Here is a 23,370-nt window from a genome sequence, read left to right on the forward strand (position 1 = left end):
AGGAAGACAAAGATGGCGGAGTGAGAGGAAGGACAGGAGGTAGACGGAGAGGAAAGACCCGGATGTGGAGAGGAGAGGAAGGACGGATGGGCGGAGGAAGACAGGAGGTGGGGAGGGAAGAACAGGATGGTGAAGGAGAGGAAGAGATGAGGTGGAGGAGAGGAAGACAGGATGGTGGAGGAGAGGAAGACAGGATTGGTAGGAAGGAAGAGGAAGAGATATGGTGGAGGAGAGGAAGACAGATGGTGGAGGAGAGGAAGAGATGATGTGGAGGAGAGGAGACAGGATGGTGAAGGAGAGGAAAGACAGGATGGGGGAGGAGAGGAAGACAGGATGGTGAACGGAGAGGAAGAGATGATGTGGAGGAGAAGGAAGAGTGGTACTGGCAGCAGGGCATGGTGAGACAGATGGTCTTGAGGGTCCATATGGGTGGATCAGACCATCCTGTCTTCCTCTCCTCCACCATCCTGTCTTCCTCTCCTCCACCATCCTGTCTTCCTCTTCACCACCATCCTGTCTTCCTCTCCACCACTATCCTGTCTTCCTCTCCTCCTCCGTCCTGTTTTCCTCTCCCTCTCCTCCTCTCTACTGGTCAAGGCTGCCCTGCTCCCCTCTGGACCTGGTGTGCATCCCAAATGGCACCCTATTCCCTATTTAGAGCCCTATGTGCCCTGGTCAAAAGTAGTGCACTACATAGGGAATAGGGTGCCATTTGGGACACAACCCCAATCACTTGAGCCCTATTCATCTGAACCACAAGAGATTCTTGTTATCTCCAGAACCAACAGGGTCCTGCTAATACCCTACTGAGCTCTAACATAGTCTCTCTGATGTCCTCCTTATCTCCATCAATGAGTCTGTCAGCCAGACTGCAGGTGTAGAGTTTGCATTAGGGTGAGAAAAGTGTGTGAGGTGAATGCACCAATGTTTAAGAGATACACACAGTATTTCAAATCTAATTTTATTTGTCACATGCGCTGAATGTGTATAACAGCTGTAGACCTTACTGTGAAATCCTTACTTACAAGCCCTTAAACAACAATGCAGTTAAGAAAAAGAAGTGTTAAGAAAGTATTTACTAAAATAAACTGAAGTAAAAAATACAAAAAATACAAAATAAAATAAAGAAGAAAAAAATTAAGGAGCAACAATAAAATAACAGAAGCGAGGCTATATTTTGTATATATTATATTATATACCTTTATTTAAGTAGGTAAGTCAGTTAAGAACAAATTCTGGATAGATTGGATAGAATTGTAGTGCATGTAGTGTTTTACCGGAACATTACAGGTTATGTTAACTGCCACCTCTTCTACCCAGAACACAGCTTTGCATTTTTGTGGCCGCATGCTGCTCAGATTTGTATTAGTACAGTGCCTTGTTTGAGTGAATATATTTTCCTTGTTCTAAAAGCCTACCTGGGTCTGTTGCATGAGAAGCCAGGTCTGTTAGGACACATAGCCTACGGAAGGCACACAGCTAGAGACTGAGCTCAGACTGTGTGTGACTCATAGTCACTACCCCAAGGCAGCAGAGCACTGAGAACACAGTCTGTTAGTAGGTCTTATCTACTGCAGGTGAGAAGCTAGCTGACTCAATCTACTGCTTGTGAGAAGCTAGCTAACTCAATCTACTCTGTGAGAAGCTAGTACTTTAGGGTGTGATGCCACCTTCACAGAAAAGTCATTTCAGTATAACAAACAACAATGCTTGTTGAACGTGTTTGAAAACGAGTGTGAGATGCATCAAGGTTATTTTGAAGTATGTCGTAGTCTACTTCTACTTTGATCACACATCTCTTTCTTGTGTAAATTATAGACTGAGAAAACTCCTGACGGAAAACAACAGAGGAGGAGGACGTGAAGGATGGACGGAGAGAGAGAAAGAAAGAGAAAGTTATTCGTTTAGCATGACCCTGTGTGCACTATTTGTGTCATGTTCACAGCTCACGTTGATGCCTGTGTGTGTTCTACTGTTTTTGGAATGTGTTTTCACCTCAACGACTTCTTTGTGTGATTGGTGGTTCCAGATGGCCATCATTATAGCAAGGCTTAGTCATGGTGAACACTGTCTGCCAACTCCCACAGCAAATGACGCACACACACACACACAACATACATTTCACAAATCTCAAGTTGGACATTGACTTAATACTGTAAAATGCTGTAACGATACAGGCAGAACAATGATATTTCATATGCTTACAATACAGAGATTATGATCAAAGAGTTTTAGTTAGAAGGATGGAGTCTATAATCTTTAAATGATGATTCCGTTTCTCATCTCACAATTAAGCTTAGATCAAAAATTGAACTTCAAAGCCACATCCTTCTCCTTACTATCTTTGATCCTTCTGTCATCAAAACACCTGACTTCCTACAAGAACCCCTACAGACACCTCTTGATATTTTTATCTCCAAGTCTACGTTCACAGTCAGTCACCTTCTCAGATCTGTGTGTGTCTGTGTATGTGAGTGAGCCCATGCCTAGTTTAGGTCCCTCTGGTCCCTTGGTTCTCCTATGGAAATCTCCTCAAAAACCCTGCTTTTCTTTTAAGAGGCAGCCAGACAGGCTAAAAGCTGGAACTGTTTGAAATTTCAAAGAAGAATGACAGATCAGCAAATCTTAATTCCACTTAGCTCCTTAAATCAGAGCGACGCTGACCAGATTTACTGATGTTCTGACAAGGCTTTGATACCTGTCACCATGCTGTGTGTCAGAAAGATGGGAGGACAGAGAGAGAGAGAGAGAGCGAGAGGATTTGAAGTATTAGTATTCAATGTATTTATATCTGATGCAGACTGCTGCTCTCTAGGTAGTCCAGGTTGAAGATAATACTTTCATTTGATGTCTAGCAGTTCTGCCGTGCATACACTGGTATTATCTTGATAAAATAATAAAATCGTTTTAAATTTTTTTTTAGCACCAAATATGGATGAAACAAATTCAATGCACATAATTACACTGGACAGTGGCCAAAAAACGGCCAAAAACATGTTTCGACAATGTGGATATATCATCCTTATATCTGGGATTTCATTTGAACATATATCATTTTTTGTGAAAGGGTTATCAAATATTGAACACTGGGCGCAGGCGGTGAGATATTCACAGCAGCGACGTGAACATGATGATGTTTCTGACTCTCTTTGTCTTCCTTCGCTCTTCATCCTCCGCTTCAGCAGCTAGGCACTCTGGATGAATTCTTCATAAGCGCAGAGCCAATGAACAATGCAGAGATAAAGTCAATAAATCCACTATGTAACTGCAGTAAAAACGTGTACAAGAGAAATCCTTCCTTTTCCTGACTCCAGTCTGGACTGAGACATTATATCAGAGGTTGAGGCAGCTGTAGCTTTGATATTGAACACTCTCTTCACGTTAGATTTGTTTATGAGAGCGAGGTAGGATAGATGGCCTGCGTCCCAAATGGCACCCTATTTCCTGTATAGTGCATTACCTTTTACCAAGCCCTGATCCAAAGTAGTACATAGGGAAAGGGGTGCCATTTGGGATGCAGCCATGGTGTTATGGTACGTCGGTGATGAATATTAATATGAATGCCTGAGGTCGGGGGGTTGAACTGACTGATGTAGCGAATTAGAGGAGATTGAGTTATGTCAGGTCACACCGTGGCCCGGTATACCCTGTAGAGGTCGACTGTTAGTTACTGTTAGTGTGTTAGCTTTCAAACTGAGAGGTGAGATGTTCATGGTTGTACTATTACACTCTTCAGAGGACACCCTCTCTACCCTTCAGGACATAGTGGCAATCACTGTCTCTACTACGTTAATAAATGAAGTTACTGGTTATTTTGAACATGTTTTTCATTCCTGCCTGCTGGATAGTATAGATTTTTATAAATGTTGCTCACATGCTTTTCCTGGAGGCATAATGTGTTTGACAGGATCACAGACGATAGCCTGACTGTATGGAGTCTTTGATGTACACACCATTTTAACCACAGTGCACCTGTCTGTTACAGCCCCTTCGGTGAAGCAGAATGTTACTTAAACATTTTATGGACGTTCAATCTACAGGTACTGTACGTATATGTTTTTAACCAGAGAACCTGGAGCTGTGTCAGGCCCAAATCAGGGTAGGTGTACTGGGGATCATCTGGACAAAAGACTTCCTGGATTCATTTCCAGCCTCAACTATACTTTTGTAATGCACCGTTTGGAGGGTTCAGAGAGTGAAACAACAACTATAGGACAATTCAAACTTAGATGGAGCTCAACAGGATGTATCTTTATTCTGTCAATCAAAGCAACTGCCATGTTAATAATCTTGCATGACAGACAACAATTTTTAGGCACTTATCAGGCATTACTAAGCAATCAAGATCAACATACAATCTCCATTCTGACACAGTATTTGTTAACTATGGGTTTTTGCCATATCTTTAGTTTTTCAGTCAGAAAGATGTTGTGTTTAGTTTTCTGGCTGCTTTATGTATTTACAGTTCCACTACGCTTCACCCAGAGAACCAGATAGAATTCTCCCCGGAGGTAACGGAGGGGAAAGCCTGTATTGATTAAAGATCATGGAGCAAAACAATGCTTTACAGTCACCATGGGGGGTTATGGGTAGTCCGTCAGAGATTTACCTCGGTCTACTGAGCGTGGGGAGAACACCATGTCAATGAAGGTGTATGTGTGTGTGCGTGTCAAATCAAATCATATTTTAGTTGTCACGTACACAGTACAGCAGGGTATGAAAGGTGCAGTGAAATGCTTACGCGCTCGCTCCCTCAACACTGCAACACAATATTAATATCAATAATAATCAAAAGTAAAATACAAAAAAATAAGTAATTGGAAGAATGTATGCAATATGCATAGTAATAACACTGATATGCACCCAATAGGACATACAGTATACAATATACTGTGTGTGTGTGCGCGCGTGAACTCTCGCTTGTGTGTGCATGAGTATCCCTCTGCTTCCACCTCTCCTCCAGTAATCTTAAAATTCCATCTATCCATTAATGAGTTTTCTCTTCAAGGAAGATCTGACCACAGCTCTTGGGACCTGCCTCACTGGTTTGTTGGTTCTCCCTGTTCAGACAGCAATCTGCTAGCTCTGTAGCTCTGCCTCACTCCAGTCTAGTTTCTGTAAAGATGATTACTCCAAAACTAGAGCAATTCCCAACAGGACCCACAGGGGGCACTGTATGGTAAACACAGTACATACAATGTGTTCTACTGACACTCCACTTGTTTGACACTTGCATGGTTGGACACACACACACACACACACACACACACACACACACACACAACACACACACAACACACACACACACACACACACACACACACACACACACACACACACACACACACACACACACACACACAACACACACACACACACACACACACACACACACACACGTTTGTTTTACTATCCTTGTGGGGATCAAACAATTCATTGTTTTTTACATCTAATTAAAAACTAGACAACCAGATGAGGAGAGTTCCTTACTAATCAGTGACCTTAATTCCTCAATCAAGTGCAAGGGAGAAGTGAAAACCTGCTGACACTCGGCCCTCCTTGGAATGACTTTGACACGTGCCCTAACACTAAACATAACCCTAACCTTTACCCTTAACCTAACCCTAACCCTAATATTAATTCCAACCCCCTACCTTAAACCTAACCCTAACTCCTAACCCTAATTCTACAACTAATCTTAACCACTAAGCCTAAAATAGCCTTTCCTTTTGGGGACCAGCAAAATGTCCCCACTTGTCAGAATTTTCATTGTTTTACTATCTTTGTGATGGTCCTCACAAGGATAGTAAAACCAAACACACACACACACTTCGCCAACCTCCAACCAGATCTGACAAAAATCTGTTTAATTTGGCATCGCTCTCTCTCTCTTTTGATAAATCTCCACCATTATGTATTATCTCATCATCCTCAGATCCCTCCCTCTATGCAATTACTGCATGACTATTTACTGAGAGGTTTCAGCACAGATTTCATATCCCGTTCTAAGCTAATGCTTTTTTACTATAGGCTCCTCTCCACACTGGTTGAATCATAGTTCATACATAGATTAATCAAAACTGTCGATGGAAATCTATGCACTGTATTAATATGCATTGACCCTATTCCCTGTAAAGTGCATTATTTTTGACCAGGGCCCACAGGGCTCAAAAGTAGTGCGCTATAAAGGGAATAGGGTGCCATTTGGGATGCACTTCTCTGCTGTATGAGTCCCATTAAATTGGCTGAGGGACTGGTTGAGCCCGATTCAATCCAGCCCTAGCCTTCCACTAACCTTCTAGGCTGTGAGTTATGGTCGACATGGGTGGATCCTAATGCAAGGAGGTCATTTCAGGATCTTTGAGTATAGGATGTACTACTGTACTGTATAGTGACATGATAAAAGTGTGATGTGTTTTCTAGGTCACTGAACCGGTAGAAAGTATGTGTCAGCCCTAGTTACAAGTAGGCCTAGTTTTTGTCCAGCCCAGCACCTCATAAATAAGGGTTGAGGGGTTTTACTACAGACTGTTTTCTAGGACACCCAGTAACTAACAACCACATGTGGAACTGTTGTAATTTATAACAGTGTCTATCTACTGTAGATGTTCTTTGGTCCAAATAGGAAAAGCTGTTGATTCAGGCTACGTCTCAGTAGTAACACCCTAGTAACCTTCAGTTTGAGTTTGAGGCTAGTAACAAAGCTATTTTGTTAAGATTTTGTGGATTAATAATTGTGTCTGTATAGTAATATATATATAAAAAATATATGCCATTAAGCAGACACTTTCATCCATAGAGACTTACAGTGATGCTTGCATACATGTTACGTACGAGTGGTCCCGAGAATCAAACCCACTGTCCTGGCGTTGCAAGCACCATGCTCTACCAACTGAGCTCCAGCTGTTCTGTGGTTCAACAAACCAGCTATCTTCTACGCCAAAGGTTATTTTTTATACATAATGTTGTCTATTATTTAAGAGGTATTGGGTAAATTTGAACTTGTGTATAATTTGTGCAGACTTTTGGAGGTTATCACTTTGGCTGTGCATTATTCAGTTAGTGGTTTAGAATAGTATCAGTGCTAATTCATGTGTACCCCTCCCTCCCTCCCTCCAACAGAGATGTCTCCCTTTATTCCCTATCTTCCTTTCTCTCTTTCCTTCTTTCCTTTCATTCTCACAGACATGAAGACAGGAAGACCCACAATCAAAAAATGCAATCCCTTCTCTAAATGCAAAAAATAAATACAAAATGTTTTTCGCAGTCAGATGGTTTTGCTCCACTCCCTTTGTCTCTGCCCTGTTCCTTCAATTGATGCAGACGTGTATACTACTTTTATTAACCCGGTTGGTCCGCGACTGAAATGTCCAATTACTGTGCACAAGCCCTGTACTAGGGGATTGCTTTCTCAATACAAGGTTGTCCACCTGTCATAAATGGCATAGATGACAGGAGCTAGATTCTACTCTGGATGAATTAAGTCTCTTCCCTGTGGTCCTATTAGATGCAGCAGTCAGTTGATGAATTACTCCCTGGGTAAACAGCTCCACCCTAGGAAAACTGTAAACCTGTACCTGCCACCTGGTTTACCACGTAACCTTGGAGAAATGAACTGATTTTCTACAAATATGCGAGGACAGAGTCAATGAGCAAGGGAGGGGGTTATTTACATTTACATTTACATTTAAGTCATTTAGCAGACGCTCTTATCCAGAGCGACTTACAAATTGGTGCATTCAACTTATGATATCCAGTGGAACAACCACTTTACAATAGTGCATCTAACTCTTTTAAGGGGGGGGGGGTTAGAAGGATTACTTTATCCTATCCTAGGTATTCCTTAAAGAGGTGGGGTTTCAGGTGTCTCCGGAAGGTGGTGATTGACTCCGTGCCTGAGCGTCGTGAGGGAGTTTGTTCCACCATTGGGGTGCCAGAGCAGCGAACAGTTTTGACTGGGCTGAGCGAGAACTGTACTTCCTCAGAGGTAGGGAGGCGAGCAGGCCAGAGGTGGATGAACGCAGTGCCCTTGTTTGGGTGTAGGGCCTGATCAGAGCCTGAAGGTACGGAGGTGCGTTCCCCTACAGCTCCGTAGGCAAGCACCATGGTCTTGTAGCGGATGCGAGCTTCAACTGGAAGCCAGTGGAGAGAGCGGAGGAGCGGGGTGACGTGAGAGAACTTGGGAAAGTTGAACACCAGACGGGCTGCGGCGTTCTGGATGAGTTGTAGGGGTTTAATGGCACAGGCAGGGAGCCAGCCAACAGCGAGTTCAGTAATCCAGACGGGAGATGACAAGTGCCTGGATTAGGACCTGCGCCGCTTCCTGCGTGAGGCAGGGTCGTACTCTGCGAATGTTGTAGAGCAGTACCTACAGGAACGGGTCACCGCCTTGATGTTAGTTGAGAACGACAGGGTGTTGTCCAGGATCACGCCAAGGTTCTTAGCACTCTGGGAGGAGGCACAATGGAGTTGTCAACCGTGATGGCGAGATCATGGAACGGGCAGTCCTTCCCCGGGAGGAAGAGCAGCTCCGTCTTGCCGAGGTTCAGCTTGAGGTGGTGAAATCGTCATCCACACTGATATGTCTGCCAGACATGCAGAGATGCGATTCACCACCTGGTTATCAGAGGGGGGAAAGGAGAAGATTAATTGTGTGTCGTCTGCATAGCAATGATAGGAGAGACCATGTGAGGATATGACAGAGCCAAGTGACTTGGTGTATAGCGAGAATAGGAGAGGGCCTAGAACAGAGCCCTGGGGGACACCAGTGGTGAGAGCACGTGGTGCGGAGACAGATTCTCGCCACGCCACTATCACTGTTATCACTGTAAAATGGTAGAAGGTCAATGAAGATAGGGAGGAAGAAATTGATGGAAGAATTACTGTAACAATGAATCACTGAGCATGAGACACCTGCCTGGATTCATTTCCTGCCTCGACTATACTTTTGTAACACAGCATTTGGAGGGTTCAGAGAGTGGAACTATAGGACAATTAAAACTTAGACGGAGACAAAATACGGAGATCAACAGGACATATCTTTATGTTGTCAATCAAAGCAACCGTCATCTCAATCATCTCATGTGACAGACAATTTATTGGCACTCATCCTGCATGACTAATCAATCATGATCAACATCCAATCTCCAATCTGACACTGTATTCTTCAACTATGAGTTTTTGTCATATCTATATCTTTTTCAGTCAGAGAATGTTCTTTTCTGCTAAAGATGAAAGATGTTGTCTATTAGTATTCCGGCTGCTTTGTGTATTTACAACTCCATTACCCGTATACCACTTTTATTAGCACGGTTGGTCTGGAACTGAAATACCCAATTACTGTATCTAAGCCCTGTGCTAGGGGATTACCGCTATCCACCTGTCAGAAAAAATCTATAATATGATTGTAAATGGATTGAATGAAAATTTCTGAAATATTTTTGCTATTTTCATAACCAGAATTATGGGCACAGTAGCTGGCATGGCATGAATGGGATGGGTATTGATGAATACACAAGTTGAAGGTGTGTTGAGGCTTGACCGCTCACTGGCCAATCAGAACGTGTTCCATGGCTAAATATGTGGTTGTTTCAAGTTAAGGATCCATCCCTTTTTTTTTCTTTTTTTCTTCCTAAAATGACATACCCAGGTCTAACTCCCTGTAGCTCAGGCCCTGAAGCAAGGATATGCATTTTCTTGGTACCATTTGAAAGGAAACACTTTCAAGTTTGTGGAAATGTGAAAGGATTGTAGGAGAATGTAACACAATAGATCTGGTAAAAGATAATACAAAGGAAAAACAACCGTTCTTTTTTTGTACCATCGTCTTTGAAATGCAAGAGAAAGGCCATACTGTATTATTCCAGCCCAGGTGCAATTTAGATTTTGACCACTAGATGACAGCAGTGTATGTGAAAAGTGTTAGACTGATCTAATGAACCATTGCATTTCTGCTCCAAATTTTGTATCGAGACTGCCCAAATGTGCCTAATTTGTTTATTAAGCAAGCTTGAAATAATTTGGATATGGGTTGTGCATGACTCATTGGGGTTTATTATTTTATTTTTATTTTGATGTGGTGCTTTGAAAATGTAATAATACACATATTGAACCTTATGTATGTTGCCTTGGTGGAGTCATTTACTGTTTCAATTTAATTTAATGCATGAGAAAGCATATCCTTATACAATAACAAAAATCTATAATCAATCCATCTGAAGTTACTACCCTAGTTGTCATCACCCTAGCGAGTTTACAACAGGGATTCTTATTGGAGATGTCCTTCACACCTGACATCCCATGCTGTTGAGATATTCTATGTTAGGTAATATTGTGAGAGTCAAATTCGAGTCTGGTAAGAGGGTTACACATATAATTAATCATTAAATTCATCTCTTCCCAAGCATAGGAATTGTTCTAAATAATCTGGGCACCAATTGGGTTCTTTAACGTATCATATACATATGTGGTAGCTTGATGAAGCGTTGGCTCAGAGTAAGAAGGCTGACATACCAACAGAGGATGTATTAGCACCATCTTCACCATCCAGCACAGGATATCATGAATGTTCATCTTAAAAATTGTCAAAGACCCCAGCGACCCCAGTCATAGACTGTTTTCTCTACTACCGCATGGCAAGCGGTACCGGAGTGCCAAGTCTAGAACAAAAAGCCTTCTCAACAGTTTTTACCCCCAAGCCATAAGACTCCTGAACAGGTAATCAATTGGGCCGACCAACCAGTGCTCCTGCACATTGGCTAACCGGGCTATCTGCATTGTGTCCCAACACCCACCAACCCCTCTTTTTACGCTACTGCTACTCTGTTCATCATATATGCATAGTCACTTTAACCATATGTACATGTACATACTACCTCAATCAGCCTGACTAACCGCTGTCTGTATGTAGCCTCGGCTGATCTTGGCCTGTAGTTGTCACCTTTCTGTTCCCCTCAGACAGATATACGTTTTTATGTGCTGTGTTCAGGTCCAGTGTGAACTGACAGGAGTCTGAAAGAAGAGCAGAGCAGAGACCAATGAGGGGAATTAGAACAATACAAGTTCTAAGTCAGATAAAGATAGCCTATCTCCTCAAGCTGATGTCCGGGAGGGCTCTCACCTGGGCTACTGCTGTATGGGAACAGCAGCTGGCCATATGCGTTAGCCTGGAGGGATTCGTGGCAGAGGTGAAGAAGGTTTTTCACGCCCTGTTCTCCGGGAGAGAAGCTGCCCGGAGGCTAATCCAGCTTCGGTCCTGCAGTGTGGCTGACTAAGTGGTGGATTTCCGCACATTGGCAGCGGAGAGTGCTTGGAACCAGGAAGCACTGTTTGATATGTTCCTGCACGGCATCTCGGAGGTGGTCAAGGATGAGCTTGCTGCTCGTGAGTTACCTACGGATCTCGATTTCCTCATCGCTTTGACCATCCGAATCGATGGGCGACTACAGGAACGACAGAGGGAGAGGAAATTTGATTTTGCACGGACGCCTCCGAGTCAACCCAGAAGCTCCCGGCGGTCTCGTTGCTAAGAGGACCCGAGGGTTGCATATCTGCCCCGAGGGCTGCCGTAGACGGCCGAATCACAGCTTCCAGAGCCTATGCCACTAGGCAGAGCTGGGCTGCGGGACTCTTGGTAATTTTGTGTCCTCTTGTCCTCTAAAGAAGCCAGGCTCACCGGTAGGAGCAAGGACTATATGGAGAATGTTCCTGCTTCCCCTGCTCGCACAGCATTCTGCTGTGTTCTCATTGACTCTGGGGCCGACGAGAGTTTTTGGACAATACCCTGGCGTCCGAGCTGAACATCCCCACTCAGCCCCTCTCCATTCCCATGGACATTAGAGCCCTGGACGGGCGCTCTATAGGCCGAGTCACCCACAACACCACTCCCATCCACCTACATCAAGTCCCCTCTGATTCCCGTGCAATTGGGATTCTCCTGGCTTCAACGACACAATCCCCTCATTAACTGGTCTACTGGTGCCATCATGGGCTGGAGCCCGTTCTGCCACGCCCATTGCCTGAAGTCAGCACAACCTGTACCGGAACGCCTTCCTGGGGGCTCGGAAGGTGCCCCGGACCTCTCTGCCATTCCCGCGGAGTACCAGGACCTCCGGGAGGTGTCCAGCAAGGCCCGGGTCACATCGCTTCTGCTGCACTGACCCTATGACTGCGGGATTGACCTTCTCCCTAGCACCACGCTACCCCGGGGACATCTGTACTCTCTGTCGGGACCGTAAACCAAGGCTATGGATACCTACATTGGGGACTCCCTAGCTGCTGGATTTATCCGTCCCTCTTCCTGTCCCGCCGGTGCAGGCTTCTTCTTTGTGGAGAAAAGGACAAGTCCCTGTACCGGCGCATTGACTACCAGGGACTCAACAACATTACGGTTAAGAACCGTTACCTGCTACCACTCATGTCCTCGGCATTCGAGCCACTCTAGGGGGCCACTGTGTTTTCCAAGCTGGATCTACAGAATGCCTACCACCTGGTGCGGATATGAGAGGGGGACGAGTGGAAGACCGCCTTCAACACGGCCAGTGGCCACTACAAGTATCTGGTCATGCCCTTTGACCTCACCAATGCCCCTGCTGTGTTCCAGGCTCTGGTGAATGATGTTCTCCGCGACATGTTAAACCGGTTCGTCTTCGTCCACATTGATGACATCCTCATCTTCTCCCGCTCCCCTCAAGAACACCTGTTCGACGTCCGGCAGGTCCTTCAACGCCTTCTGGAAAATCAGCTGTTTGTGAAGGCGGAGAAATGCGAGTTTCATCTCTCCACCATCCCCTTTCTGGGTTACATAATCTCTGCTGGGAGTGTTCAGATGGATGCCAGGATGGTGAGAGCAGTGATGGATTGGCCTCAGCTTACGTCATGGGTGCAGCTGCAACGTTTCCTGGGGTTCACCAATTTCTATCGCCGCTTTATCTGGGGTTACAGCACCCTGGTTTCCCCCCTGTCAGCACTCACCTCGCCCAAGGTTCCATTCACGTGGTCCCCAGCTGCTGACCGGATGTGCCGTGACCTCAAACATCGCTTCATCACAGCTCCCATCCTAGTTCATCCGGACCCATCTTGTCAGTTCGTGGTGGAGGCAGATGCTTCAGACGTCGGAGTGGTGGGTATCCTGTCCCAGCGTTCTGCCCTTGACCTCAAGATACATTGCTGCGCCTTCTTCTCCCATCGCCTCAACGCCATGGAAAAGAACTGCGATGTGGGGAATCGGGACCTTCTTGCTGTTTAGATGGCTTTGGAGGAATGGAGGCACTGGCTGGAGGGGGCGGAACATCCGTTCATCATGTGGACTGACCACAAGAACCTGCAGTATCTCCGCACCGCCAAGCGCCTCAACTCAAGGCAATCTAGATGGGCTCTGCAGTTCACACGGTTCAACTTCTCCCTCTCGTACTGGCCAGGATCCAAGAATGTCATGCCGGATTCACTGTCCCACCGCTACCCCAGAACCCGAGACCATCCTTCCCACTTCATGCCTGGCAACGGCACTCAGCTGGGCAATAGGGAAGCAGGACCGTAGGCAGCAGAGTTCCCTGCCATCCAGTACCTTTGCTTCTGTTGTTGTAATTAACATTATTACTTCTACACATTCTGCATCTGGGTCTTACATTATCCTGATATAATCAGTCTATTCCCTCTCTATCTATAGTTGTAGCCCAGCCAGACTGTTCTCCATAGTGGATTGGAGAGTAGCCTCTCTCTCTCTCTGGTTGGCTGGAGGAGGGAAGTGAAATGGTGCATCACCACTGGTCAATAATAATACTCACCTTGAGAGACTCCACAGCCTGTTGGAACTCTTTCAGCACCTTCTCTCTCTCCTGGACTCTCTGCTGGAGCTTCTGCTGACTCATCCCCAGCTGACTCTGTGGAGGAACACTCTTCATTGAGCTATCAATTTTTGTGTCCAATAGTTCACTTGTCACCATAGCACACAGTTGATTGAATGATTATATGTTCTTACTGTACATGACATGTATCACAGAGACTGAACGTTGGACTCAAAAGAGCATTCAGGATGATAATGGAGTTTGACTTTAGAAGAAGCTGATCGATTTGGATAATTTATGATAATCATATTTCTTCTGCTGTGAGTCGATTTCATTTCAATAACGATGTTTCTTGATCTCTCCTATTCAAACAGCCTTCCTACTGTTTAACAGAGTCACCAACCAGTTGTTCTGGTCTAACCTGCTTCTCTGCCTCTCTGCTGCAGCTGACATTGTATCATGGCCATTATGTTCATCCATCACACACAATAGACATACACTGTTGATCCGTACGGCAGTTTGTCATGATGAGAGCCGATCTTCTCCTGTAACTGTATGGTGGCTTTGACCAGCTTGTGTTTCTTTAGTCCAGGAACATCATAGTGAAGTTGGAGGTGAGTCTCACAGTAAGACACCAGACATGCCAGACAGGACATGAAGACTTTCTGCTTTCTGGTCCCAGTGCAGAAATCACACGCCACATCTCCAGGTCCAGCATAGCACAGAACAGGGGGAGCAGCCTGGAGTCCTGTCTTCTTCAGTGTCTCCAACACTTCAGCCAACATGTTATTTATCCTCAGAGTAGGCCTTGGAGTGAAGGTCTGCTTGCAATGAGGACAGCTGTAGATGCCCTGATCATCCTGATCCCAGTAGCCCTCAATACAGCTTCTACAGTAACTGTGTCCACAGGGAATAGCCACCGGCTCCTTCAGTAGTTCCAGACAGACAGACAACAGAACTGGTCCTGGTCCGGTAGAACTCCCCGCAGAGCCATTTGGACTGTTGTTGTTCACTCTCACACAGACAGATGACACAGAGATCAGTTTTGTTTCCTCAGTAGAACGTTCGTGGGAGGGGGAGAGAGAGAAATATAGAGAAACTAGAGGGGGAGAAAGTGCGCATTGTGTGTGTGTGTGTGTTGTGTGTGTGTGTGTGTGTGTGTGTGTGTGTGTGTGTGTGTGTGTGTGTGTGTGTGGTGTGTGTGTGTGTGTGTGTGTGTGTGCGTGTGCGTGTGTGCGTCTGCTTCTGGTCTGTTCTCAAACATTAGAACAACACCAACATCTGCTTACGGAGTGCAATAAAAATACTGTCTCAGTGCCTGTATTATAATCTGTATTATTGTTCTTTTTAGAGATCTAAATATCAGAGATGTTTTTCTTTTTTAGAGATAATGTAATGTTCTTTTCTGGACTGGGTTTATAGGCAAATGCGGAAAACATCTCATTATTCATTCTAAATGCACAGAGTAAAACAGCCCATAAAATGCAGATTGCATTAATCATTAATCACACAAACACACCCACACATACATGCGCGCACGTACGGACACATGCACACACACGCACACACACACAAATGACTCCTCCTGGGTAGAAAACAGAGGGAATTGGCCTGATTATTCCTCTCTGTCTTTTGTTCTCCTTCAGTTTCTAATCCTCCCACTCCTTTTATCTCTTTCATACTCCCACAGTCTCAATATCCCTCTCTCAGTCTGCTCTCTCTCTCTCTCTCTCTCTATCTATCCTTCAATCTGACTCCCTCTCTCTTTAGCTCTTTTCAGTGCTCTCTCCTGGTGTTTGAAGAGACAGCATATGACAGAGAGCAGACCTAAACTATTAACTAGAGATTCAACCTGTCAGAGAAGCTTTTCTCCCCACAAGCAACAGGAAGGCCTACCATGACTGCCACGCTGCCAGACTCAACAATTACATTCTCATTCAGCTCGGTCTGGATTTTCTGTTTAATCAGTAACCAAATTGCACCTGAATCTGTCAAGCAAATACCATCCTTCTCAGGCCTTTATAAGAGGGAGAGAGAGAGGGAGAGAGAGAGAGGGAGATAGAGGAATAGGAATAGGGAGAGAGGGGGAGAGTGAGGGAGGGAGAGAGAGAGAGAGGGAGAGAGAGGGATCGGAATAGGGAGAGAGAGGGGGAGTGACGGAGAGATAGAGGGATAGGAATAGGGAGAGATAGGGGGAGTAAGGGAGAGAGAGAGAGAGGGAGAGAGAGGGATCGGAATAGGGAGAGAGAGGGGGAGTAACGGAGAGAGAGAGATAGGAAGACGGAGACAATCCATCACAACTTTTATTATTTCTCAGCCTTTCTCCTCTCCCCCTCTCTTTCACCCCCCTCTCCTCTTTGTCTCTGGGTGTGAACATGGGGAGAAGAGAGAGGTATTGATTGCCAAGGACTTTGTGTCTAATCCAACAAAATGGCCGCCTTAGATGAATCTGCAGCCAAAGTCTTTGACTCAACCGTTATCATCTAACACGGGTCATTCTACTATGCTTATAGCTGCAGCCTCTGGCACCAGAACCGTGTAGCTGGGTTCTAATAGTATTTGACATCTTTCAAGTATACTCGTAGCATTTGCTGTAGCCTGCCTGGAGTGCCAGATCGGCAGGATTTGCCCTTTTGATACTGTTGTATTGATTCTAGTGCACCAGGCAAGCCCAGCGTTGTAATTTGCTATTATTATATATTTTTTTTAAACCCAGGTCTGCAGAGCTCCAGGTATAAGCCAGCTGGTGATCAGGTACCTGTGGTGGGTTGTGGTAGGATGTGGTTTATAGAGATCAAGGTCATTCATTAGACCATGGCATGCATCCCATGGTAACCTATTCTTTATATAGTGCAATACTTTTGACCTGGGCCCATAGGGGTCTGGTTAAAAGCAGTGCAATATATATAGAAAAAGGTGCCATCTGGGATGCAGCCGCAACCAATCTCTGTAAATACACTGTAAATAGACTTCCTTCCTCTACAATCAACTGAATATAGAAGCTTATGAAGAGGAAGGTGTTGCCCTCTTCCTGAATTTATATGACATAATTACATTTTCTAAAACATTCCAGGGGGGAATTATTTGGACATTACTTATGAAGTACAGTTGAAGTCGGAAGTTTACATACACTTCGGTTGGAGTCATTAAAACTCGTTTTTCAACCACTCCACAAATTTCTTGTGCATGACACAAGTAATTTTTCCAACAATTGTTTACTGGTAGATTATTTCACTTCAAATTCACTGAATCACAATTCCAGTGGGTCAGAAGTTTACATACACTAAGTTGACAGTGCCTTTAAATAGCTTGTAAAATTCCAGAAAATTATGTCATGGCTTTAGAAGCTTCTAATAGGCTAATTGACATAATTTGAGTCAATTGGAGGTGTACCTGTGGATGTATTTCAAGGCCTACCTTCAAACTCAGTGTCTCTTTGCTTGACATAATGGGAAAATCAAAAGAAATCAGCCAAGTCCTCAGAAAAAAATTGTAGACCTCCACAAGTCTGGTTTATCCTTGGGAGCAATTTGCAAACACCTGAAGGTACCACGTTCATCTGTACAAACAATTGTATGCAAGTATAAACTCCATGGGACCACGCAGCTGTCATACCGCTGTCACGACTTCTGCCGAAGTCGGCTCCTGTCCTTGTTCGCCGCTGTATATGCTGTTTCGGTCAAAAAAACTGACATTTTTGAAATGTCACACTGACAAAACATGTAAGGAAGAGTCCATGCACAGTAAAATACCCAATTTCCAAAAGCTTTATTTCCAAATGCAGCAAATGTACAAGTTACTCAGCATCAGCATTCTCATCATCTTGTCTCAGGTCTGGGTCAGGCCATAATATCTCATAAGCGTCACACATTATGTTTGCTCTGCCCAGACAGCGTGGGAAAAATGCCTTAGAAAATCCTGGATAGACTCCACAGGCACATCACCACAAGCGTCCAGCATTGCCTCCAGGAGGTTTTGCTGTGCGTAGAGGTTACGGTCATACACTCTCCACCGCCATGCTGAGAAGAATTCCTCAATTGTATTCAGAAATGGGGAATATGCTGGCAAAAAAAGAACGGTGAACCTGGGGTGGTCATTGAACCAGGCGCGAACCAGAGCAGCCCAATGGAAACTCACGTTTTCCCAAATGACAACATATTGGGATTGCTCTGGTTGCCCTGCTCCTCTTCCTGTTGAATAATGTTATTGTGCAGCTATTGAAGGAGTTGTGCCGTGTTGTATGGACGCACTTTGACATGGCGGTGGAGGACGCCACGATTGCTGATGGCTGCACATAGGGTTACGTTCCTCCCCTCTGGCCAGGAACTTGTATGATGGCACGGTGACCAATGATGTTGCTCCCCCTTTTGCGCTTTATTGTTAGGTTGAACCCTGCCTCGTCGATGAAGATGTACTCCTGTGGGTCAGCCATGGCATCCAGTTCAGATTCTCTACAGAAGTAAAAAAACATGTTTTTTTACTGTACTACAAATACAGTAGTGTACTACTGTACTGGAATGAAAGATTGTGTACTACAATTACTGTAACACAGTTACTGTAACACATTACTGTATTTATATGCTTGTCACGTTCCTGACCTGTTTTCTGTTAGTTTTGTATGTGTTAGTTGGTCAGGACGTGAGTTTGGGTGGGCAGTCTATGTTTTCTGTTTCTATGTTGGTTTAAAGGGTGACCTGATATGGCTCTCAATTAGAGGCAGGTGGTTTTCATTTCCTCTGATTGAGAGCCATATTAAGGTAGGTGTTTTCACACTGTTTGTTGGTGGGTGGTTCTGTAACGGCGTTCCTCTTCCACTTCATACGAAGAGGAGGAGCAGGGATCGAACCAAAATGCAGACTTGTGATTTGACATGATATTTATTAAAGTAAAGACGACAACACGAACTTCACTTAAAACTAAACAAAACAAACGGAGTAGACAAACCTGAACGTAAGGACTTACATGTAACGCAGAACGAACGAACAGGAAAATGACTACATAAAACGACGAACGAACGAAACAGTCCCGTATGGTGCAACATAGACACAGACACAGGAGACAACCACCCACAAACAAACAGTGTGAAAACACCTACCTTAATATGGCTCTCAATCAGAGGAAATGAAAACCAYCTGCCTCTAATTGAGAGCCATATCAGGTCACCCTTTAAACCAACATAGAAACAGAAAACATAGACTGCCCACCCAAACTCACGTCCTGACCAACTAACACATACAAAACTAACAGAAAACAGGTCAGGAACGTGACAATGCTGGAGAGATGGGCCATACTCTACATACCGTAAAAATTCTGTACAGTATAGCAATTACCTGCACATATTGGAATCGTTACTCCTTAACTCTGTTTGAATTCCTTTCAAAAGGCACACGGTACAGCTGCTTTGTCCTTATGTGGTTCTTCTGAAAGACCCAGTCAATGGTGGAAGTGTTGATGCTGTCAATTCCTTGGAAGACTATCTGGTCTTCAACTATTTGGGTTTGAATTTCCCTCAAACGGATGGCATTATTGGCAATCACCGTATTCACCAGGGCAGTCTCCTGCTCAGCTGTGAGAAGTCTCCACCTACCTCCCATAGATGGCTGCCTCTCAGTTCTGCAAAAATGAAATTTGACCATTACTGACCTATGGTCATCCATTACTGACCTATGGTCATCCATTACTGACCTATGGTCATCCATTACTGTGGTACAAACTACACTGAGAACAAAGTGGAGATTCAGTCTATATGCACTACAACATTATATGTATCACAGTAAAAAGGCAAATTACCTGTTTTCCTTTCTGAAAGTACGGACAATGGATGCAACTGTGTAACGGCTTAGATTGGGTTCCACTAGCTGTCCAGCTTCTCTCATAGTCCTCCCATGTATGAGCACATGATGAACTAGGGTGGCACGGATTTCATCTGAGATGACCTGTCTTTGTTGTTGATGTTGTTGTCCTCTTCCTCTCTGTTGTCTTGCAACTTCGGCATTGTTAGGATCCATTGTTCCAAAGCACATGGACATGCCTCTAGGCCCTATTTATTGATCCTGCAATTCTGATTGGTGTGTTAACAATTTTGAGGCTTAGTGTTTGCACCTGGAGAAAGGTGTGCTCTTTGAGGTTGTGATAATTTTAGTTAATTATATTTAGAGTATGTGTTTGGTGAATGAATTTATAGTGCAATGAATGATTTATTTGTCCACTTTTTTGTAAGGTTTTGCAGAAAGAGTTTTGAATATTGAAAAGTGGAAACAGGTGAATAGTGTTTACGGTTATGGGAAACGTGTGTGTGTTTTTGGGAATGACGTAAGGGTATGGATTTTTGTGCTACAGGAACCAGTATTTGTGTTCAAGCAATCGAGAAAAACTGTAAAAAGGGAATCCTTCAAGGTAATTTTGTCCAAAATCAGGTTGTAGGTTTGGAGTTTTGATTTGGAGTGAAGGTTATGTTGCGGAGGGTAGCATCCTGTATATGTCCTTGCCGAAAAATCTAAGTTTATCTAACTCTAAATCTATCTTTTTGTAAAAACATGCTGAAAAATATGGGAGCTCACATGCAGCTGTGTCTCTCTCCCTCTCTCTCCCCCCAGACTACTCCAGATCCACTTTCAGGGCTTTTAGCAAGCAAAACACCATGGCTGCAAACATCTGTAACCATTATACAGACACACACACCAGGAAATAACACCATCCTGATTCTCAGCTTCAGTCATAGCGCTGAATGGTAGTGTGGCTCTGTAGCTGTGCAGTGCAGTTAGTTCTGGAGGAAGCAGAATTAGACATTCTCTCTTTGTCTCTCTCTCTGTTCTCTCTCTACAGTTAGTTCTGGATAAAGCAGAATAGACATTCTCTCTCTTTGTCTATATTGCTGTTCTCTCTCTGCAGTTCTGGAGGAAGCAGAATAGACATTCTCTCTCTTTGTCTCTATTGCTGTTCTCTCTCTGCAGTTCTGGCGGAAGCAGAATAGACATTCTCTCTCTGTCTCTATTGCTGTTCTCTCTCTGCAGTTCTGGAGGAAGCAGAATCTCTGTTTGCTTTGTTTCTTTCTCTCTGTTCTCAATTCAATGGGCTTTATTGGCATGGGAAACATGCGTTTACATTGCCAAAGTAAATTAAATAGATGTCTCTCTCTGCGGTTAGCCCCGGAGGAAGGAGCAGGAGGTGTTGTGATGGTTGAGCTGGATCATAATGATAAGCATTTCACTGCACCTGGAGCATGTTGTTGCTCCTGCTTTAACATCTGCTAAACTGTGTATGTGACCAACAAAATTTGATATGAGTTAATGTGTTTATCTGGGATTGAAACCTGGTTTAATATGCCGTCCCCCGCAGAGTGGAGAGAGGAGTAAAGAGCAACCAGCGGAAGAGACAAAAAAATACTGAGAGAGAGAGAGAGAAAGAGGAGAGAGAGAGAGAGAGAAGAGAGATATAGAGAGAGGAGAGAGAGAGGAGAAGAGAGGAGAGAGAGGAGAGAAGATGAAATGAACAACAATGACAAATGGTTTGATAAAGAATGCAAAAATCTAAGAAAGAAATTGAGAAACCTGTCCAAATCCAAGAAAAAAATAGAGACCCGAAACCTGAGTCTACGCCTTCACTATGGTGAATCACTAAAACAATACAGAAATACACTACGGAAAAAGGAAGGAACAGCACGTCAGAAAATCAGCTCAATGTAATTGAAGAATCCATAGACTTAACCAATTCTGGGGAAAATTGGGAAAACACTAAACAAACAACAACACGGAAAGAATTATCTATCCAAAATGGAGATGTATGGGTAACCACTTCTCCAATCTTTTTGGCTCATATAACAAAGAAAAGAGCGCAAAAAACATATACATGATCAAAAACAAATCCTAGAATCAACTATTAAGACTACCAGAACCCACTGGATTCTCCAATTACCTTGAATGAGTTACAGGACACAAAATAAAAACCTCCCAACCCCAAAAGGCCTGTGCGGTGGATATGGATATCCTTATATGAAATGATCCAATATACAGACAACAAATTCCAATTGGCCATATTATAAACTCTTTAACATCGTCCTTAGCTCTCGGCATCTTCCCCAAGATTTGGAACCAGGGACTGATCACCCCAATCACAAAAGTGGAGACAAATTTGACCCCAAATACCAGTGGAATATGCGTCAACAGTAACCTGGGAAAATACTCTGCATTATCATTAACAGCAGACTCGTACATTTCCTCAATGAAAACAATGTACTGAGCAAATGTCAAATTGGCTTTTACCAAATTACCGTACAACACAGAACCATGTATTCACCCTACACACCCCTAATTGACAACCAAAACAAACCAAAACAAGGCAAAGTCTTCTCATGCTTTTGTTGATTTTCAAAAAAGCCTTCGACTCAATTTGGCATGAGGGTCTGCTATACAAATTGATGGAAAGTGGTGTTGGGGGTAAAACATACGACATTATAAAATCCATGTACACAAAAAACAAGTGTGCGGTTAAAATTGGCTAAAAACACACACATTTCTTCTCACAGGGTCGTTGGGGTGAACAGGGATGCAGCTTAAGCCCCACCCTCTTCAACATATATAATCAACGAATTGGCGCGGGCACCATAGAACAGTCTGCAGCACCCCGGTCTCCCCCTACTAGATCCGAAGTCAAATGTCTACTGTTTGCTGATGATCTGTGCTTCTGTCACCAACCAAGGAGGGCCTACAGCAGCACCTAGATCTTCTGCACAGATTCTGTCAGACCTGGGCCCTGACAGTAACATCTCAGTAAGACCAAAATAATTGGTGTTCCAAAAAAGGTCCAGTCGCCAGGACCACAAATTCCATCTAGACACCCTGCCCTAGAGCACACAAAAAAACTATACATACCTCGGCCTAAACATCAGCACCACAGGTAGCTTCCACAGAGCTGTGAACGATCTGGGAGACAAGGCAAGAAGGGCATTCTATGCCATCAAAAGGAACATAAATTTTTCAACATACCAATTAGGATCTGGCTAAAAAACTTGAAATCAGTCATAGAGCCCATTGCCCTTTATGGTTGTGAGGTCTGGGTGTCCGCTCACCAACCAAGATTTTCACAAAATGGGACAAACACCAAATTGAGACTCTGCATGCAGAATTTCTGCAAAAATATCCTCCGTCTTGTTACAACGTAGAAAACACCAAATATGGCATGCAGAGCAGAATTAGGCCGATACCCACTAATTATCAAAAATCCAGAAAAGAGCCGTTAAATTCTACAACCACCTAAAAGGAAGCGATTCCCAAACCTTCCATAATGCCATCACCTACAGAGAGATGAACCTGGAGAAGAGTCCCCTAAGCAAGCTGGTCCTGGGCTCTGTTCACAACCACAAACACACCCCACAGAGCCCAGGACAACAGCACAATATTAGACCCAACCAAATCATGAGAAAAACAAAAAGATAATTACTTGACACATTGGAAAGAATTAACAAAAAAACAGAGCAAACTAGAATGCTATTTGGCCCTAAACAGAGAGTACACAGTGGCAGAATACCTGACACCTGTGACTGACCCAAACTTAAGGAAAGCTTTTGACTATGTACAGGACTCAGGAG

General features: G+C 44.1%; 1 long non-coding RNA gene and 1 pseudogene across 1 annotated transcript; both read right to left on the reverse strand.

Moving 5' to 3' along the window:
* Window positions 1-13,640: 13,640 nt before the first annotated feature.
* On the reverse strand, window positions 13,641-14,778 carry LOC112070111 (E3 ubiquitin/ISG15 ligase TRIM25-like; annotated as a pseudogene).
* Window positions 14,779-17,535: 2,757 nt separating this feature from the next.
* Window positions 17,536-19,797, reverse strand: LOC112070112 (uncharacterized). The gene is made up of 3 exons (XR_002893842.2): window positions 19,575-19,797; window positions 19,115-19,397; window positions 17,536-18,235 (listed from the first exon to the last, which is right to left on the reverse strand). It is a non-coding gene; the product is annotated as an uncharacterized lncRNA (long non-coding RNA).
* Window positions 19,798-23,370: the final 3,573 nt, after the last annotated feature.

The sequence above is a fragment of the Salvelinus sp. IW2-2015 genome, unplaced genomic scaffold, assembly GCF_002910315.2.
Source record: "Salvelinus sp. IW2-2015 unplaced genomic scaffold, ASM291031v2 Un_scaffold1221, whole genome shotgun sequence".
In the NCBI taxonomy this organism is placed as follows: Eukaryota; Metazoa; Chordata; class Actinopteri; order Salmoniformes; family Salmonidae; genus Salvelinus; species Salvelinus sp. IW2-2015.